Below are 20,184 nucleotides of genomic sequence, written 5' to 3'. Positions count from 1 at the left end.
GGCAAAAAGGAAGGAAAAAGAGGAAACAAAAGGAAAAAAATTGCAATGATCACAGATTTGACGACCGTGATGGGACTCGTCTTCGTCCGGTTGAATCTATATCTTTGCTTTGATTATCTAAGTCTTTATTCTACAAATGTCAGCTTCATTTTCATGCAAACCTAAGGAGCCTAGACTCTGTCCTAGCTGACATAATGCATATACGATCTAAGTATGGTTTGGTAGGACCATATTGAGGAGATTATTCCATGCTCACTTAGACTTATGTCTGAAATACAACTCTCCTCAATTCTAGAGATTGAATGCAAACAATATATGCAAGTGTATGCTTTTCTTTATTTAAAATTCTATCTCTTTAGGACTTGCATTAGAAACATCTGATTTTATTGTATGTTCAACATGTTTTCGAAAACATCCCTTCCTATATTGTCCCGGTCTTTACGTTGCTGGGTTGTCTCACTGAACTATAGTTTGGGAGCGAGCCTCACAATTGGACCACTTATTTGGGTTAATGTCCCCCCTATCATGTACTTAAGGGTCATAGTCTGAAGTATATCGGTAGGTGCTCAAGGATATTAGAAAGCCATTACCTTAGAACCAGAGAAATATTTCTATGCCACGTACTTCGAGTTTCGGCTTGAGTATATCTGTAACGCCCCAAAATCTTAACCCAAATTTTTTAGGAAATCTTTTTTTTAATACAGCGGAAACCATTCATACCATAGGGCTAAGCATTCCAAAACATTACAGGTGGAACAAGACCAAAACATTCTTTTCATTTCAATATCAATGAAAATTAACATCAGAGTTTCTCGAACTATCTCTGGAACAGTAAATCCAAAATCTCGATCCAATGCCTCATCCCGCAGACGCTCATAAACTTTAACCTTCACCTGAAAAATGATAAATTTATAGAAATTAGACTATAACTGTCTAAGTAGGAATTTCTGTAACTTTTAATGCAGGTATATCATGAATCTAGTATGTGATATGGGTGTCATGTGTGATTTTCAGTATATACAAGAATAAGTAAAGATTTACGCTACAACAATCAATAATTTATCAAAAACTAACTAACAGGTAACGTCAATAGAAACATTTAAATATCTTATAACTACAGATACAAATTCAGAGGAATATAATTATGACAATTACATAATTCAGGTAAGCATTCATACAACATGGTGCATCTATTAGGCACAAAAGAACATTAATCAATACCATGAATCACAATTCAAGTAGAACAGGGCATTTAACATGTATTAGAAGGTAATATCACACATCCACCATATAACAATTAAAGGAATAGATAACATATGCATGTTCTAATGCATAGCATGAATATGCATCATTTATGTGCAATGCATGAGTCATTTGTTATTGTTCATTTAAGTTTCTTTCATTTCCATATGCATACCCTATTAAATGCATACAATTTAAGTTCCTCTTTTTAACTATATTGGGTTCCAAACTTAACCCTCGACTAAATCACCTTCGGAACATTAGACCTCTACATCTAATGTCGGAGACACAAGGGACACCCCACGCCCACAAGTATCACTTTCTTGGTACCAAAAACAACAGCTGTGTCAAACACACCACCCCCAGGTCAAGTGTCAGACTCTCCCTAAAACCGTGGCCAGGAGAAGGAACCTCAATATCGGGTTCAGGGGACAAAATTGCAGCACACAGAGTTTTTGTATCCTCACAGTCTCCCCACGACCGGATCTCTAAGATCTCCATTCTCCAGATGAAAGATATCAGAACATATATTACACTGTTCTTATTTCTTATATTTTTATTAAAGTCAATTCTTTAAGTTTGCAACATCATATGAAAAAGTAAAGTGAACACCCGCATCTTCCCTTGCGAGGACCCTTACGGGACTCCAGCCCGTGAGGACAACTAGAACAGTGTAGTAGTGTATTATACCAACTTGTGTGGTTTAAGTGGTGCAATCAAAACATATATGGAAATGAATCAACCCACGACTCTCTGGGCTGATGATGATCCGTTTAGGCTATCAATGCATCACATAACCAAACCAAAGTAGTGTTTCATTTTTAACACAAGGCCAAAGTTCCAAAAGCATGTGCACTCATGCAAATATAAACCCAATTATAGGCATGTCATTTTTCAATCATATGCATTTTCACTATGTGTGCTACCTCCATCACATACGTGTATCCACCAATGCATATCTCCTTCGAGCGTATGCATGTACACATAAATTACACATTTTTATCAAGTGTACATGCTTATATTGATTGCACAATATCAATAACTTGGCAGTTACATGACAACACATGCTCATAATAATGATGGCATAACCATCATTAATATCTCCTTCGAGTGTATGCATGTACACATAAATTACACATTTTTATCGAGTGTACATGCTTATATTAATTGCACAATATCAATAACTTGGCAGTTAAATGGCAACACATGCTCATAATAATGATGGCATAACCAGGAAAAACAACCATTGCTTAGCAAGATCAATCACATGTACATATCACTGAGCAAAACTTATAAATTTCGTACATGAGCACCTATGTCAACCTAACATGGATGAACAATATTAGCATTACGAACAACACAATTAAAACCATAGTATAAATGTGATTTTTGTGATGTATTTAAACAATTAAAGAAAGAGCAACCAAAGCTTAAGACTCTCCAGGCCTGTGATGATTCATTTAGACCATTGATGCATCATATGCAAAAATCATAACAATTTGCAATGTATGCAATGATACCAACATGATTCCAAAGGCACATTCATTCATACCAATTTAAGAATGTGCATGAGCTACCACAGTCATATGCATGTGTTAACCATCTATGTGCAAGTGCTTTCATGTAATCACCTAATATTCATGATTCATAAGTACATGAGAACATTTATGAAGGATTGTCCATGCCAACCACACATTGATTTCATGTATGCACTTGCAGTTGAAACCGATTCATAAATGCACAATAATTAAACATGTCCCATAAATGTAGGCACATAAAACTTTCCATTCATAACATATATTAACATCCACACAAGAACATAACCCGAACCTAGGAAATGAAATTTCAAGGTTTGATCATTGGCATAGTGTATTGTTTATTTTTGACTTTTGTTGAAAGAATACGATAATAGGTAAGTAATTCAAATTGGTAATGCAATCACGTTGTTCCAGAAAATTTTGGATGCTAGTGTTGAATCCTTCCAAGTGTTGTCACATACAGGCCGATTACACAATATGCACAATAACTGAAGAAAAGCTCATGGGCTTCCAAATTAACTAAACTTGATTAAAATATAGTAAACATCAATAACTTTTCACCTTTCATTACCTAAAGTACAGAAAGAACATAATCTGTATAAAAATTATGAAAACAATATGCAACAGTCAGCTTGTGCCCAAGAACATGACACAGAAACACGCTTATTGTAAACACATAGAACTGGATTTCTCTTGCTGAACAAAATTCAACATAACAATCTCTGTCAGTATCCTTGTTGCAGGCATAAGATTCTACTAATGTCCTCAACACTGATAGCTAATATTGGTTATGAATCTTAAAACAGAAATTTGTTTCTGTCGATGGATCTACTATGTATAGTTACTTGGTCATTGGCACCTAACACAACTACGTCCATGATGATATGTAAAGTTCTACCACGGCTTCCATCTAGGCTCTTTCAGACAATACAATAAGCAACACAGGGTTTTATTCAGGGGACCTGACACAAAGGAATTCTACTACATATACCCAGCCCATAGCTTTAGTCTTATTATTTACATACAGAGAGTTTATTAACATGAACCCACAAATCCTGAATTTTCTTCTATAGAAAAATTACCACTTTCGAACACACATAGCTGATTTTATTTAGGAAACATACTAAAAACAAAATGACTAATGTAAGGGAATTTCAATGTATTTGTCAATGCCAAATACTCACAAAGCTTCTAGTGTTTCACTTATTGCAGGTTGTTATTAAAAACAAAATACACAAATAGCAGGGATTTCAATATATTATTCAATGCCAAATGTTCATGACAGAACATTGAACATACTACAAAATTTTCCAAACTTCCTAAACCACAATATCAGATCCCATAGAGAGAAACTATCCTACTGGACAACACACAACTCCATAAAGTTTTGACAGGAAATCGAAAACCCCACGGCTGGGCTAACCAAAGCTTCAACCGAAATCCCAAATCGGTTTGACTTGGGATTTTCCAAGTTAGGGTTAAGCAAGAAAACCCTCAAATCAAAAATCACGACTACCGAAAACCCCAACTCACAGACCTGCATTTTTCGATAGCCAAGAATCTCATCGGAACACTCAAAAAATGAGAAAGATCAGGTTCCCTTCCCTTGACAGACCCAATCACACACCGATGTCAGTCTATACCTACAAAAAGAGGCATAAAATCCTACCTGTTCCGGCGATTGGAGGAGGTGGTTGCCGCGGTTGGGAGGTCGCCGACATCAATTGCTCCACTGCGAGGGAGCCGGTGTCAATGGGCGTCTGGCGTTGTCAGCACCATCGCACGCCGAGGAAGAGAGGTTGAAGAGTGTACCAGAGAGAACCAGCGTGGAGGCTCTGTCGCACGCAAGGAGGGCAAAGCCGAGAGGGAAGCAAGAGAGGAGACAGTGGGAGGAAGATGGGAGGCAAAGGGTGGAAAAGAAGGGGTTTGAGACCCCTATTTGAGGACGGTGGTCTTCGAAAAGGCAGGAGCACACCGTCCCCATGGCGGTTGCGCTCCGGCCCCCTTCCCCTTTGCGATTTCCCCTTATGGGGGTTAGGGTTCACTTTGAACCCTAACCACCTTCGTTTTATCGGGCAACCCGTATCGAGTTGCCTTATATTACATTTTATTTTATTTTTTTCCATTTTTTTTCTTACATATACGGGTCGGGGCTTGGGTCTGGGTCCAAGACCCGAGATCCAACCATGAGTTGGATCCGAGACTCACTTGTGGTGCGGATCCACAACTTGCCCGATATATGGATCCGCATGTTGGATCCAGATGGATCCAACTGTGGATCCATCTATTAACTTGGGTATATATATAAGTTATGTTTATTATTATTATTATTATTTTTTTTTGATATTATACATAAATATGGACCCATTATGGATCCTGGATCCGAAACTTTTCTCTTTATTACACGATTGAAACTATGGATCCAAATGATATAATTTGGATCCAAACGTTCAGTAGATGAATACAACAACAACAACAACTACTACGCCTTCATCCCAAAACAATTGGGGTCAGCGATATGAACCAAAAAAGAAATTCATTTTGGGTCTTCCACATGAATCCTTTTCCTCCAATCATTTCTATCCAACGCCATGTCCTCGGTGAGGTTCAAAGCATTCATATCCTTTCCTATCATCTCCATCCAAGTCTTCCTAGGCCTACCCCGACCTCTTTTAACTAATATATTTTCCCATTTCTCCATCCTTCTAACTGGAGCATCATTAGGCCTTCGCCGAATATGTCCAAACCACCGTAAACGATTCTCTCGCATCTTATTTTCAATGGGTGCAACACCTACCTTCTTACGTATCTCTTCGTTCCGAATCTTATCTTTTATTGTATTTCCACACATCCATCTAAGCATCCGCATCTCAGCTACACTCATTTTTTGAATATGATGTCTCTTGGCAGCCCAACATTCCGTACCATATAGTAAAGCGGGTCTAATAGTCGTCCTATAAAACTTTCCCTTCAACCGCAATGGCATTCTACGATCGCACAGCACTCCAGTAGCACTTTTCCATTTCATCCACCCAACCTTTATCCTATGATTTACATCTCCATCAATTTCTCCATACTTTTGAATGATGGATCCCAAATATTTGAAATAATCATTCACCGGTATATCTTGCTCACCAAGCTTCACTACACTCCCATCACTACTTCGTTGCTTACTAAACCGACATTCCATATATTCAGTCTTACTCTTACTCAACTTAAAACCTCTAGCTTCCAATGTCTGTCTCCATAATTCTAACTTAGCATTAACCCCAGCTCTAGACTCATCAATCAAAACAATATCATCAGCAAACAACATACACCACGGTACATTTTCTTGAATTGATCTCGTAAGCTCATCCATCACTATTGCAAATAGGAAAGGGCTTAAAGCAGATCCTTGATGTAACCCAACCGTTATCGGGAAATTGGTTGTCACCCCTCCACAAGTGCGGACATTGGTTACTACTCCTTCATACATATCTTTAATTATACTAATGTACTTGAGAGAAACACCTTTCTTCATCATTGTCCACCAGAGAACGTCCCTAGGTACTCTATCGTATGCCTTCTCTAAATCAATAAAAACCATATGCAAATCTTTGTTCCTCTCTCTATATCTTTCAATAAGTTGTCTAAGAAGATGTATAGCTTCCATAGTTGATCTTCCAGGCATAAAACCAAATTGATTCTCAGATATCATGACAACCTTCCTCAACCTAGACTCAATCACCCTCTCCCAAAGTTTCATAGTATGACTCATGAGTTTTATACCACGATAGTTTGTGCAATCTTGTATATCACCCTTATTCTTATATAAAGGCACCAAAGTACTCTTCCTCCACTCATTAGGCATCTTATTTGTTCGCCAAATCAAGTTAAAAAGATGAATATGGCTCCAAAATAAACTATTATGGATCCTAAATAAAGTTTTCTCCTTTAAGATCTGATTATAAATTCGTAGATCCACATAATAAGTTTTGGATCCAAAATCAAATCTAACCATAGTATCAAGGTTCCAATATCAAGGATACGAACCAAAAAAAATAAAATCTACTATTAGGTATTTATCTGGATCCAATTATCGAAAATCCAAATAGTATTTTAAGGAATTGTCATCGAAGATCCAAATAGGACATCCGAGATCCAATTAGATATAAAAATAAAAATGAAAGTATCCTTGTAGCAACTTTTGAATGTGAAATTCAAGTTTATTTATCTAATAAAAATCACGGGTATTACAATATCGACGTATCTTGATTGGAATCAGATGATCTGTGTTAGTTTTGCAACCTGCAGTTCGTTCCACGCTGGAGAGCTGCAAAACAGAGAGAGATAGAGAAAGGGAGAGAGAGGTTTGGGAAAAACCGATACCCAGCTGTGTATGGGTCGGCTGCTGTGTATTCCTTTATGTTAACATGTGATTACAAACAAAATTAGGGTACTAGAATACCCTTTTTACAATAATCAATATTACATAATGCCATTAATGAAGAAGTGGGTGTCACGGGTCTGGATCTTCAGATCCATGACCCGTAACCAGAGAAAATACTTCTTTTCACCCTCCCTCAAGTTGTGCATGATCTTGAATCATGAACAACTTGCCTTTTAACGTCCAAAATCTGTCTTTAGTCAATCCTTTTGTAAATATATCCGCCACTTGATCTGTAGTTCGAACAAATTCAAGCTCAATCTCTTTCTCTTCTACCTTCTGTCTCACAAAATGCTGGTCTATTTCTATATGTTTGGCACGACTGTGATGGATTGGATTAAAAGACATACTAATGGCACTCTGGTTGTCACACAAAAGAAGTGATCGAGATATCGATTCTCCTACTTCTGTTAGTAGATGTCTAACCCAAGTAGCCTCAGCAGTGGCGGCTGCCATTGACCTATATTCAGCCTCTGTACTGGATCTGGCAACAGCCTTTTGTTTTTTACTACTCCAAGAAACCAAATTCATCCCAACAAATACACAATAGCCGGATACTGATCTGCGTTCATCTGGATCTCCCGCCCAGTCCGCATCAGAATAAATAGTGATCTCATGTGCACTTTGCCCATTTGTCTTTCGTTTATATATGAGACCATCCCCAACCGTTCCCTTCAGATATCGTAGTATCCGTTTAACTGCTTCCATATGCCCTTCACATGGGGCATGCATAAACTGAGAAACTTGATTCACCGAGTAGACTATATCAAGGCGAGTAAAAGTGAGGTATTGTAACATACCCACTATGCTACGGTACTGTGTGGGATTATCAAATGGATCTCCATCTTGAGAGCTAAGCCTTTGATGAAGAATGCTAGGAGTGCTTAAGGGCTTGCAGTCTTTCATACCTGCTTTATTGAGAACATCAATAGTATACTTATGTTGAGTGAGAGTCATTTCTTCAGAGGAACTGTTGACTTCAACTCCAAGAAAGTACCGTAGTTTGCCAAGGTCCTTCATTTTGAACCTCTGATTCAAGAGATGTTTGACTTCTTCAATGTGCTCATTGGAACTGCCAGTGATAATGATGTCATCCACATATATCAACAACAGAGTAATTATGTCTTGGTTCTTAAATATAAATAAGGAGTGGTCAAGAAGAGATTTCTTAAAACCATATTTTTGTATTTCAAGAGAAAAGCTGTCAAACCAAGATCGAGATGCCTGCTTCAATCCATATATCGCCCTTTTTAGTCTGCAGACATATTTTGTAGGATTACCTTCTGCATAACTAGTGGGTTGTTCCATGTAAACTTCTTCTCTCAAATCTCCATGAAGAAAGGCATTCTTCACATCAAGTTGGCTAATGGTCCATTGGTGTTCAATAGCTAAAGAAAGTATGACTCGGATTGTCCCCATCCTCACCACTGGACTAAAGGTTTCATCATAATCCTGTCCTTGCTCCTGTGTAAAACCTTTGGCTACAAGTCTCGCCTTGTATCGCTCTATAGTCCCATCTGGTTTATACTTTATTTTGTACACCCATTTCGAACCAACAACATTTCTGTCAGGTGGTCTTGATACGACATCCCACGTACCACATTCATGTAGAGCTTCCATCTCCTCATTCATTGCTTCAATCCATCTTCTGGAATTTGATGCTTGAGAGAACGTTGTGGGTTCATCTTCTTTATTCAAGGCTGTTAGAAAGAGTTGAAAATCTAATGAGAAATTTTCATAACTGACCCACCTTTCAATTGGATGGCGAGGACGTGTGGATCTTCTAGTATCAACAATGTTGGATGTTGAGGATGTGTCCATGTCTGAATCAACTATGGTGGGTGACTCTCTTTCTCGTCGAGTGTAGACAAAGCCTCTATATCTTCCTGGATTCAAAGTTGAGTCTGTATTTTCATGATCAATCATCCCATCAGTAGACACAAGTATCTTATCCTTTTGAGTGCAATTTGAGCAAGCATCACTAGCTCCTGCGAGAAGTTCATAATTCAACCAAGGATAGTAAGCCTGAACTTCATGTTTTGATTCTGAAGAACTAGTACATTGACAATCAAAATTCAATTTATCGAAGATGACATTTCTTGATATTTTGATGCGCTTGCTCACCGAATCATAGCACCTGTACCCTTTATAGTCATCGGCATAACCCACAAACCTGCACTTCAAAGCCTTGTCCTGAAACTTATGTCTCCTTGAACTGTCAACATGAACATAGCATAAACAGCCAAACACATGCAAATCATAGTAGTTGGGGTGAATACCAAAAAGAGACAAGTAAGGAGACTTGTTTTCCAAAATAGTCATGGGCAATCGATTTATCACATGAACTGCAGAATGAAAAGCCTCTGTTCATAAAGTGATCGGAAGATTACTATCATGCATCATGCTCATCGCACTCTCAACAATATGGCGATGCTTTCTTTCAGCAACCCCATTCTGCTGAGGTGTGTGCGGGCAAGACACCTTTTTCCTTATCCCATTACTTTGAAGAAAGTTAGTAAAGTCAATGGAAGAGAATTCACCTCCTCCGTCACATTGGAAACTTAGGATGTTTTCAGAAAATTGGTTTCTGACAAAGGAATGGAAGTTACGGAACAACTTGAAAGTCTCAGATTTATGTTTTATGAAAAATATCCAAGAATAGCGAGAATAACTGTCAACAAATAAAAGATAGTATCTAGTTCCAGACATAGAAGCAACTGGAGCAGGCCCCCAAACATCAGAACAAATAGTCTCAAAAGGTCTTGAAGCTCTTTTATTGATAGAATGAAATGGTAAAACATGACTCTTACATAAGAGACAACTAGAACATTTGTTGTCATTTACATTTATTCCTAAACTTGACTTGGGAATGAGGTTACTTGAAACAAGCTTTTCAATGAAATTATTACTGCAGTGACCTAGACGACCATGCCAAAGGTTTGGCTTATTGATTTCAGAGACACTAAAAACGCAGGTAGGATTTTCAAAAGACAACGATGATTGGAGCTTCAAGTTTGGGTCTGCAGAGCGAATATGTGTTGAAGGATCTTCTTGAAAAACATACATATTGCCTTGCCGTTTTCCTCTAGTGAACGTCTCCTTCGTGCAGAGATCCTTAACAAGAACAGAAGAGGGAGTAAATTCAACTGAGGCTTTGATATCATCAACAAGTTTAGAAACTGAAACAATGTTTTTCTTGATATTAGGGGCATAAAGAACATTTGAAAGATTGATGGAAGATTCGGGCAAAGGTATGATGGAGTTTCCAATATGCGAGACAGAGTGGTGTGATCCATCTCCAGTAACTATACTACTTCTACCAATGTAAGGAACAAGTTTTAGGAGCTTACCTGCATCACCAGTAACATGAGTCGCTGCGCCAGAGTCCACATACCAAGTGCCTTGCTCATTTTGTTTCAGATTCAATTCTGCTAAGGCTGACAACAACAACTCTTTTACTTCTCCGTTGGTCCTTGTATTGTCTGTGCCTCTTTTTGCTTCAGTTTGTGTTGATTTTCCTTTATTTAGGGGATTGAACCAGCAGTTAGCTTTGATATGCCCCCTTTTATTACACAGAAAGCAAGTAGGAATTGGCCTCTGTCTTTGTGGGTTGGTATATGAGTTGGGTGTAGGCAATAATCCACGACCTCCATGACCACTTCTACCTTGTGCTCCTTTTCCCTTGATATCATAGTTTCCTCGTCCTCGTGCATAAGTAACCCCTGTAGCAAGAACTTCTTGTGCCCCAGCATGCATAGATGATTCTTCAGAAAATCCCTTTAGATTCATCTCATATTGTAACAATTTTGCGCGCAAATCTTCAAAATTGGGCAGCTCAGGTAAACATAACAGAGAAGTGACAATCATATGATAGTTGTGTCCCAATCCACTGAGGGTTTGTTGTACCAAATCTTTATCAGAAATTGTACTTCCAACAACTGCTAACTGATCTGTGATAACCTTCATTTTGTTCAAATATTCCATGATGGTCATGGAATCCTTTCTTAACATTTGAAATTCTCTTTTAAGAAACATAATCCTGGCCTGAGAAACATGTGAGTATGTCTGAACAAGTCTGTTCCAAAGTTGCATGGCAGTGCAGTCATCTGGAATGGCTACAAGAACCTCTTGTGAGAGTGTTGATGTAATATAAGCAACAAGCGCTTGGTCTCTTTTCATCCAAGCCACAAATTCAGGATTTCTAACATATACGGTAGTAGATTCCCCTTTGTTGTCCCTTTCTTCTTGTGATATGAACTCAGAAGGAACTGGAATAGATCCATCCAGATGTCCAGAAAGATCCTGACTCCTAATGAAAGGTATGATTTGCCTCTTCCAAGTCAAGAAGTTACCATTATTTAATTTTTCAGACACAAGTTGGCTGAGGAAACTTGAAGAAAGAACTGACTGGCTAGGAAGAGAATTCATGTTTCACAGAATGGAGAATGTATTTAGCACAATCTGCTTACACCTGCAGTTTTGTAAGTCTTTTTTTTTTTTTTGCTTTTGCAGAAACTAATTCAGATTGCTGATATGAAACAGAAATTGAATGTCAATCAGATTTCTGATTTGTATATGAAATGGGATATCAGATATGAAAATCCAAAAAAAAACAATGTGAATATGTATTCCTAATGTATCGACTTGTTAATGGCTGAATGAGGAAATTTGGGCTGAGACACTCAAGAGACAAAAAAAAGGGGAGAAACCAAGGTTCGACCACCATCGAAGTAGGGGAAAAGGAAACTGTAGGGAGAAAAGTAATGAATGAATGAAACGTGAACCAAAAAAAAATGAGTTGGCTGGATGAGAAAAGAAGGGGATGAATAAGACGTGAATCCAAAAAAAAAAACTGAGTTAGTTGGGTCAGTCGTGAGTTCCAGAAACCAGAAAAAATCTGAGTTGTCTGGGTCAGTCGTGAACCAAAAAAAAAAAAACTGACTGGGTCAGTCGTGATTCCAGAAAGAGGCGAGAAACAGATTGAGACTGAATGGGTCAGTCGTGATTCCAGAAAGAAACAAGAAACAGATGTAGGATGAAAAGAATGAGACTGGCTGGGTCAGTCGTGATTCCAAAAAAAGGGGAAACAAGAACAGACGTACCTTTTTTTTTTTTTTCCAGACTTTGGAAGAGGAAATAGAGGAGAAAAGGATCTTCAGACGTGCCTTTTGAATCGATCCCAGTTTCAGCTGAAGCGTGGCTCTGATACCATGTCTGTTTTGCAACCTGCAGTTCGTTCCACGCTGGAGAGCTACAAAACAGAGAGAGATAGAGAAAGGGAGAGAGAGGTTTGGGAAAAACCGATACCCAACTGTGTATGGGTCGGCTGTTGTGTATTCCTTTATGTTAACATGTGATTACAAACAAAATTAGGGTACTAGAATACCCTTTTTACAATAATCAATATTACATAATGCCATTAATGAAGAAGTGGGTGTCACGGGTCTGGATCTTCAGATCCAAGACCCGTAACCAGAGAAAACACTTATTTTCAATCTAAACCATAGAGTTAGGACTAAGATCCCACAAGCCATTTCAAATATTGCATTTAGAGTCAGCTTTTAGGGAGTGTTGTATGCACATCCTTGTTTGTGCAGTTGTGATTATGTGATATTTTCTTGTATTTTCCTATATATTAAATTTTTTTAAAACCCCTAGGTACATTATTCAAAATTTTCCTTTATTTTCACCACCCGGGTGTATATTTTCTCCACCTACATTCTTTTTCCATTTTAGATCAATTTTTCTTAAAAATCCTGAAAATTCTTTTTCTAAATTCCCTCGATCTTTTAAAAATTCCAGAGTTGTATTTATCCTCTTTTCTTCAAGAGTCTATCCATAAGTCCTACATTCTATCTGATCTTTTTCTTTTCCCAATATTATTTCAATGGGGTCCAATTCCCTCGATGTTGTCTTTCACAGAGATCATGTCTTCTATCAGATAAGGAATGGACACCCAGATCATCGGGCTATCCAGACTCATTCCTTCATCCTTCGGTGGTATTATTCTTGGTTCGCCACCTTCTCACGTATGTTCCCAGACCACTTGGATGATTGTGAATTAGAGATGGCATTGGCAGTAGGCAAGCAAACCATCAACGAAAGTCTGATTCAAGCCATGGCAGAACGGTGGAATTCACGTACCTGCACATTTTGGTTTTCATGGGGAGAGATGACTCTACTGATGGATGAATTCAACGACATTATGGGATTGCCCGAACCAGTTGGTCAGCCAGATGATCCTGTCGAGCAGCAGTTACTGATCAACATCAAAGGGGTAGATGTTCGAGAAGCTTTAGTCAGAGCAACATGGAGCAGATCTTGGCCTCTCACCGAGATCAGTGAAAATCAGTTTATTGACCTATTTGGACTCTATCGCAAGTATGAATCATACGAGGAGGTTGACACCTTGTCCCGAGCAGCGAAAGACAGAATTCAGCATGCCATGGTCTTATGGATAGTGGGATTAGCATTCTTCCAAGACGGTCGGAATTTTGTTGATGTCAGAACTGTCCAACTTTTTTGAAGGTGGGGAAACAAGCAGACCCGTCATCTTTCAGTTTCTATAGCCGCCCTAGCCTTTCTCTACCGAGGCTTGGCTCGCTTTGCACTTGGAGAGACCATCTTAGTGGAAGGATGCACTTATGCCCTAGAGTCATGGTTTCTGCGACATGTGCCATCAATGGCCAGTTCTTTCAGGTTCAACAGTAAGAAGCAGAAGTCAGTCTTTCAGTATCGAGCCTTGATCGAGAGTCTGCATCAGGAGGAGATCATTTGAGATTACTTCAACCAGCATGAATCTGGCCCTCGCTACACTTATGCCCGTGACAAATGTTACAGATTGTTGGGGCCCTTCTTCTGTGTCGATTATCAGTCTGAAAGGTGTCTCAGACAGTTTGTGTCAACACTCGCTTCCCGGCGGATAACATGCCAGAATTCAATCCGCAATCAAATCAGTGGTCTGGGGCATACCATGCAGCGAAATACACTTGGGACTCTTTAATTTCTCTTTCTGTATTTTCTGGACCCAATGTATCCACTGAATATCAAGAGTGGTGGAAAACTGTCTGTCCACCCTCTATATGTCTTTGAATCTATTATCAATAAAAATTTATTTTTTTGAACCAAAATGTTATTCTTTTATTTATTTTATAGCATAAATGGTCACAATTTTTGTAGCGACCTCATCCCTGGTAATGGGACATTCCTTTTAAATATCTCTCATATTCTTCTTTAATATCTTTTATCATGGTTGACGACCTCGCCTAGGTAACAAGGCACATTTTTCAGTTATCATGAAAATGGTAACACAATTGTCACAAGTCTTGTGATGACCCAATCCTTGGTAATGGGATAACCTTTTAAATTGTCTACTAAGTCCTTCATTCTTGCTTTTCTCAAAAATTTTGTTTTAAAAGCTTCTTCCACATTCTAACCATTCTCTTATTCTACAGAAAGCATTGGCATTATAGAGATGGTTCAGACAAGAAGTGGAAAGCAGACTGTTTCGCCTCTACCTAGTGACAGCGAGATAGAAGGAATGAACTCTCCTAGGTCGTCTAGAGAACAGAGTCAGAACAAGGGAAATGATGTTGATCCCGTCATCTATGCTTTATTTCAGAAGATGATGGCCAAAATGGTGTCAGAGCAAGCTGAGACCAGTCTGAAGATGGTCATTCCTAAGAGCAAACTGAGTAAAAAGCCTGTGAAAAAGTAGATCAAGATCGTCAGAAAGAAGGTCCTGCCAGATAGCACTTAGAAGAAGACGAATCAGAGGAAGAACAGTTCGTGCTCAGTTAGAATCCTCCACGACAGTTTGTGAAGATAACTGAAGAACCTGAATCGGTAAACAAGCCCAAGTATGGGATCCCAGCAGAAGATCCAATGCATGAGCATCTCAGAGAAGTGACTCGAGCAGTCAAGGACATCCAGGCCAAGAGTAAGGGCAAGCAGACCTATACTGGCGAAGATTTCTACGATGGCTTTGACGAAGATGATAATCTAAAGAATTTTCCTCACAAATTCCTCAAGTTTGACGAAACTGGCAACCCTAAAGCCCATCTAGCCATGTTTTATGCGGAATGCGTCCGCTTTAAAAAAGACAACAGGGCTTTGTTTATCTGCTTCTCATGCAGCTTGGAGGGAACATCAACAAGGTGGTATGCAGACCACATCAACCCTATCGAACTACGAGAGTTCGATAAAGTGGTAAACTTGTTCATCGAGAGTTTTATGTTCAATGTTGAAGCCTCGCCCACTCTCAATCATTTGTACAACTTAAAACAGAATGAGAACGAGAAAGCTGGAGAATTTATTCACAGGTGAAGAAGCACCTGTAATAAGATGAAGATCCCCATTCCAGAGGAGCATGCACTACAGATAATCCTCAACAATTTCTCTCAGCCTCCGAGGAGTCTCATCTCCACTTCTCTGGCAAAGTCATTTATCAAGTTGATTAAAAGAGCAAAATGGCTAGAGACAAGGTTAGAAAATGACCTTTACGAAGGTTATCCTTTTGTTCGAGGTAACCCTGAGCAAAAGAAAAAGGCACATTTCACCTACTCCGCAGACATCTCAGGCAGTAACAATGGTGCAAACAGTAAGAAAAGCAAGAAAAACCACAGCAAGAGCTCAAGAAGCTCTAAGATTGAGAGAGCAAATTCTGCAGCCCAGAAAGAGAAATTTGTCAAGCCACAGCCTGTTCAACCAGTGCCATAGCCAAAGGTGAAACCGCAGATGAAACCTAAGCATGATGGTTGGAGTTATGACAAAGAGTTCACTGCTCTGGAACAATCTCGTGAGGATGTCCTCGAATATATGCTTTCAAAAGGGATGGTCAAACTCCCTAAAGTGGTTGATTCTCCAGTTATTATGGGTAACTAGGAGAAATTTCGCAAATTTCATCGTACCGTGGGACATGACACAGAACATTGTTTTGTCCTAAAAAACATAATCCAGGACTGTATCGACAAGAATTTGTTGATCGAGGATGAGGACGAAGAACAACCTGAGATCTTGTCCAAGCCATTTCCAAAACATTCAGCTTCAATCATTTTAGAACAAGAATATTTTCCTCAGAGCAATATCCGGCCATGCTCTAGCCAAGACATTCAGGACCAGCATCAGGTCCTAGTGTTGCACCAAGCTCAGTCCTCCACCAAGAGGGTGGAAATTATCTCAGTTCTTAGCAAGATGAAGTCAGCTAATGAACCAGCAAGAGCAACACCAGAAGTTGCCAGGCAGATTCCTAGGTTCCCAAAGCGCTTCATCAAATCAACTTCAAAGAAAGGTAAAACATCTGAATCGGTTCAGAGACCAATCACAGCTCTATCAAATATTTCTATCTTGGAGTTAGCGCATGCTTCCTCTGAACATTAGCAGGTTCTGGATAGCCTGCTAAGAAAGATCAAGGTCAAACCGAGCACGACTCCGCAGGACATGACACAGATAGTCAACCAAACCATGACGAATACACCAATAACTTTTTCAGATGAGGACTTGCCAAAGCCTCATACTTTTCACAATAATGTTCTCTACATAGTGGTGCGAACCAGAGGCATGACAGTCCCACATATGCTCGTGGATGGAGGCAACAACCTCAATATCTGCCCAGAGATGACAGCTAAGGCCTTGGGCCTTAAGGAAGAAGAATATGTCCCGGATCCGATAATGATCTACGGTTTTGACAACCATGGACAGACTGCCAAGGGAAAGATCTTCCTCGAGATATTAATCAACTACTTAGTGTATACTGTGTTGTTCCACGTGGTCAATGTGCCGCTTACATACAATCTTCTGCTAGGGCGCACATGGATTCATAATGCCAATGTCGTTCCCTCTACCCTTCATCAATGTATAAAATGGTTGAAGGGAGGCATGATCACCACTATTTTGGGGGAAGATCCAGAAGAAAGACTCCCGCAGCCAATGAATCCCCGTCCAACTTTTACTGCCGACATCCCAAGCATCCAGAAAGTTAACAAGATCAATCTGTGTGATAGTTTGGATATGCTAAAACTGAAAGAAGTGCAACCCACAAAGAATGTTACAGCAGTGGTCCAATGGCAGGGACCTCATTTCTACAAGCTCGGAGGGTGCCTCAATTGCGCTTTTCTCAAGGATCATCCTCTATTCCCTCAGTTCGCAAAAACAAAAAAGGGATTTGATCTACTGATGAAGCATGACTACCAACCCTTCAGGGGACTTGGTAAGAATAAGGATGGCATCCTGGAGCCAATCGTCCCCGTTCGACATATCACCAGTGCAGGTTTGGGTTTTTCTGGTCAGGCATCCGGCAAGCGAACTGCCTTCATTAAAGGGGCATAATGAAGATAATGTCAATGTTTTTTGCTTTCTTTTTTTGTCATCTTGTAGGGACAACTCAGTCACAATTTTCCTTTCTTTGTCAAAAGTCTTTTTGTAAATATCAAGCTATTGTTCTCAGCTTTACTAAATCAATAAAATTTTGATCTTCTCTTCACATTTTAGCATCTATCATTCTTTGTTTATATTTTGTCTATATCATTACTCTTTATTTTTGCACAAAAGACTATTTTGAATTTCTCGTTTTCCTTAAAAATCTTCTCTACACTTTTCAAGATTGCCAAAATCATGGCTCCTAAACTGCTTAAAAGGCTCACTATCAATCCCAAATTTTCTCAAAATAACTCCAAACCGACCAAAATCTGCAAGATAACGGCAGAGGCAGGGGTCAGCGAGATGACAGAGCAGATTGAAGAGTTAGCAGAGTTTGACTCAGCAATTCAAGAGTTGCCAGAATTTGCCAGTATTCAAAAACAGGATGAACCGTCGCCTTTGGTTCAGGATCCGACAGAGGATGTCAACACTGGTTTAGAAGATGATCCGAAGATCCTCAAGATTAGCTCCAGTTTAAGTTCATATGAGAATGAAAGGCTCGTCCATTTTCTCAAGCAACATCAAGAGGTGTTTGCCTGAACTTATGAGGATATGCAAGGCTTAGACCCCAAACTAGTTGAGCATCGTCTTGTTCTGAAGCTAGACTTCAAGCCAATCAAGTAGAAGCTCAAGAAAATGGATCCCCAAGTGACACCCCAAGTTAAAGAAGGACTTGAGGATTTGTTAAAGGCAGGATTCATCCGGACCTTTGATTATCCAGACTGGTTGGCATAGCAGTTCTAAAAAAGAATGGCAAAGTCCGAATCTGCATTGATTTCAGGGACCTAAACAAGGCTACCCCAAAAGATCATTATTCACTCCCCAATATTGATCTTTTGATCGACAACATGGTGGGTCACGCTATGTTTTCCTTTATGGATGGATACTTAAGCTACAATCAGATCAAATTGGCCACTCGTGACTAATCAAAAACTTCTTTTACCATGCCTTGGGGTACATTTTGCTATACAGCCATGAAGTTTGGGCTCAAGAATGTTGGGGCAACCTATCAAAGAGCGATGGCGATTATTTTTCATGACCAGATGCATAAGAACATGGATGACATCTTGGTCAAGTCCAAAGAAGGAGAGGATCATCTTGATGTTCTCAAAACGTTTTTCTTTTTGGAGCAATAACTCTTCTATTTCAAATTAACTTTCCTAACACAACCAAAAACGTTTTATAACTTACAACTAATGACTATAGCTAATTAAATTTGATTACCTAACATAAGACACTTATTAAAACTTTACACTAGAACGTCTACACTAAGCAAGCTCTAATACAATGCATCTAGACACCTTAAAGTACTTACTAAATTCTAAAACGTACCAAAATGTTAACAAGCTACCAAAAGCAGCCTAGAGCTCGACTGGAGCTCTAATGGCTGCCGCCCCACCTTGGAGAAGAAGACTACCTAAGCAAAAATTGACCTTTCCCTTAATTAACATAAAATTGCAAAACTAAATTAATATTATGCTAAAAGATCTTAATTAATCTAACTACACTAATGAAAATCACCTTAACTAAATAAGATGCTGGAAGTAACCATTACATAGAGATGGACAACACCCTAACTACACGCATAACACAAAATATTAAGAATCTAAGCTAATTAAAACGATATTCACCACAAAATAACAATCTATGTTAACTAAAGAGTAATCAACAAATTAAACTACTGTAACAACTGAAACTAAAGGAACATTTGACTACAGCCGGCTGGATAATAGCTAAAATTCAGAGAAACATCACTCGACTCTTTTTGGATTTTCAATAGAAACATAACATTAAAACACCAAACGATTAAAACAATACGTAGAACAACCCTAAGATGCTCAACTCGATCAAGACACAAGTTGTAAAACTGTAAAATCACAAAAGGTGCAGGCACACAGCTTGAAGTTGAAGATCACACGCACATCACGAACATGAACTCTAATTCAACGCTTTTGGCAAAAACATTCACACGGCACCAAAAAAATTCAAATTGGGCTCAACCTAAATCTAAAACAGATCTAGAACATATAAGAAATCTCTAATTAAACTCAGATTATACTTGAGAACCACAGAACAACTTGCAGCAACTAAACTTAATGAAACTCCAAGATCGGCTAGATTTACTCTAGCCGATTTTTTTTTCTTTTTAATTAAAACCATAATCACTCAACCTGTAATAACCACGATTTTTAAAACTTATGTGATTTGGGCCTGGGATCCAAGTCGCGGATCCGGGACCCCTAAAGGGGTCTTTATATATATTTATCTCGTAAAACATATATGTACTTACATAAGTGCAAAAATTTTAATTAGGCGAATTATTCAAGAGATAACTACGTATATAATGTATATATGGGCTTGGGATCCACATTTCGGATCCAATACCCATATAGGATCCATATGGATATAGGTAAAATACCCTATATATTCATATACAAGATTAAATATATATAAAAATATATATTATATGAGTAATTTTAGGGGATCCACAATTGGATCCATGTGGATCCAATCTGTGGTTCCATACCAAATGGGAGGCAAGGGTCCAAAGTTGCGGTC

The sequence above is a fragment of the Nuphar pumila genome, chromosome 17, assembly GCF_984573655.1.
Source record: "Nuphar pumila chromosome 17, dmNupPumi1.hap1.1, whole genome shotgun sequence".
Lineage (NCBI taxonomy): Eukaryota > Viridiplantae > Streptophyta > Magnoliopsida > Nymphaeales > Nymphaeaceae > Nuphar > Nuphar pumila.
This window is presented reverse-complemented; position numbering follows the sequence as displayed.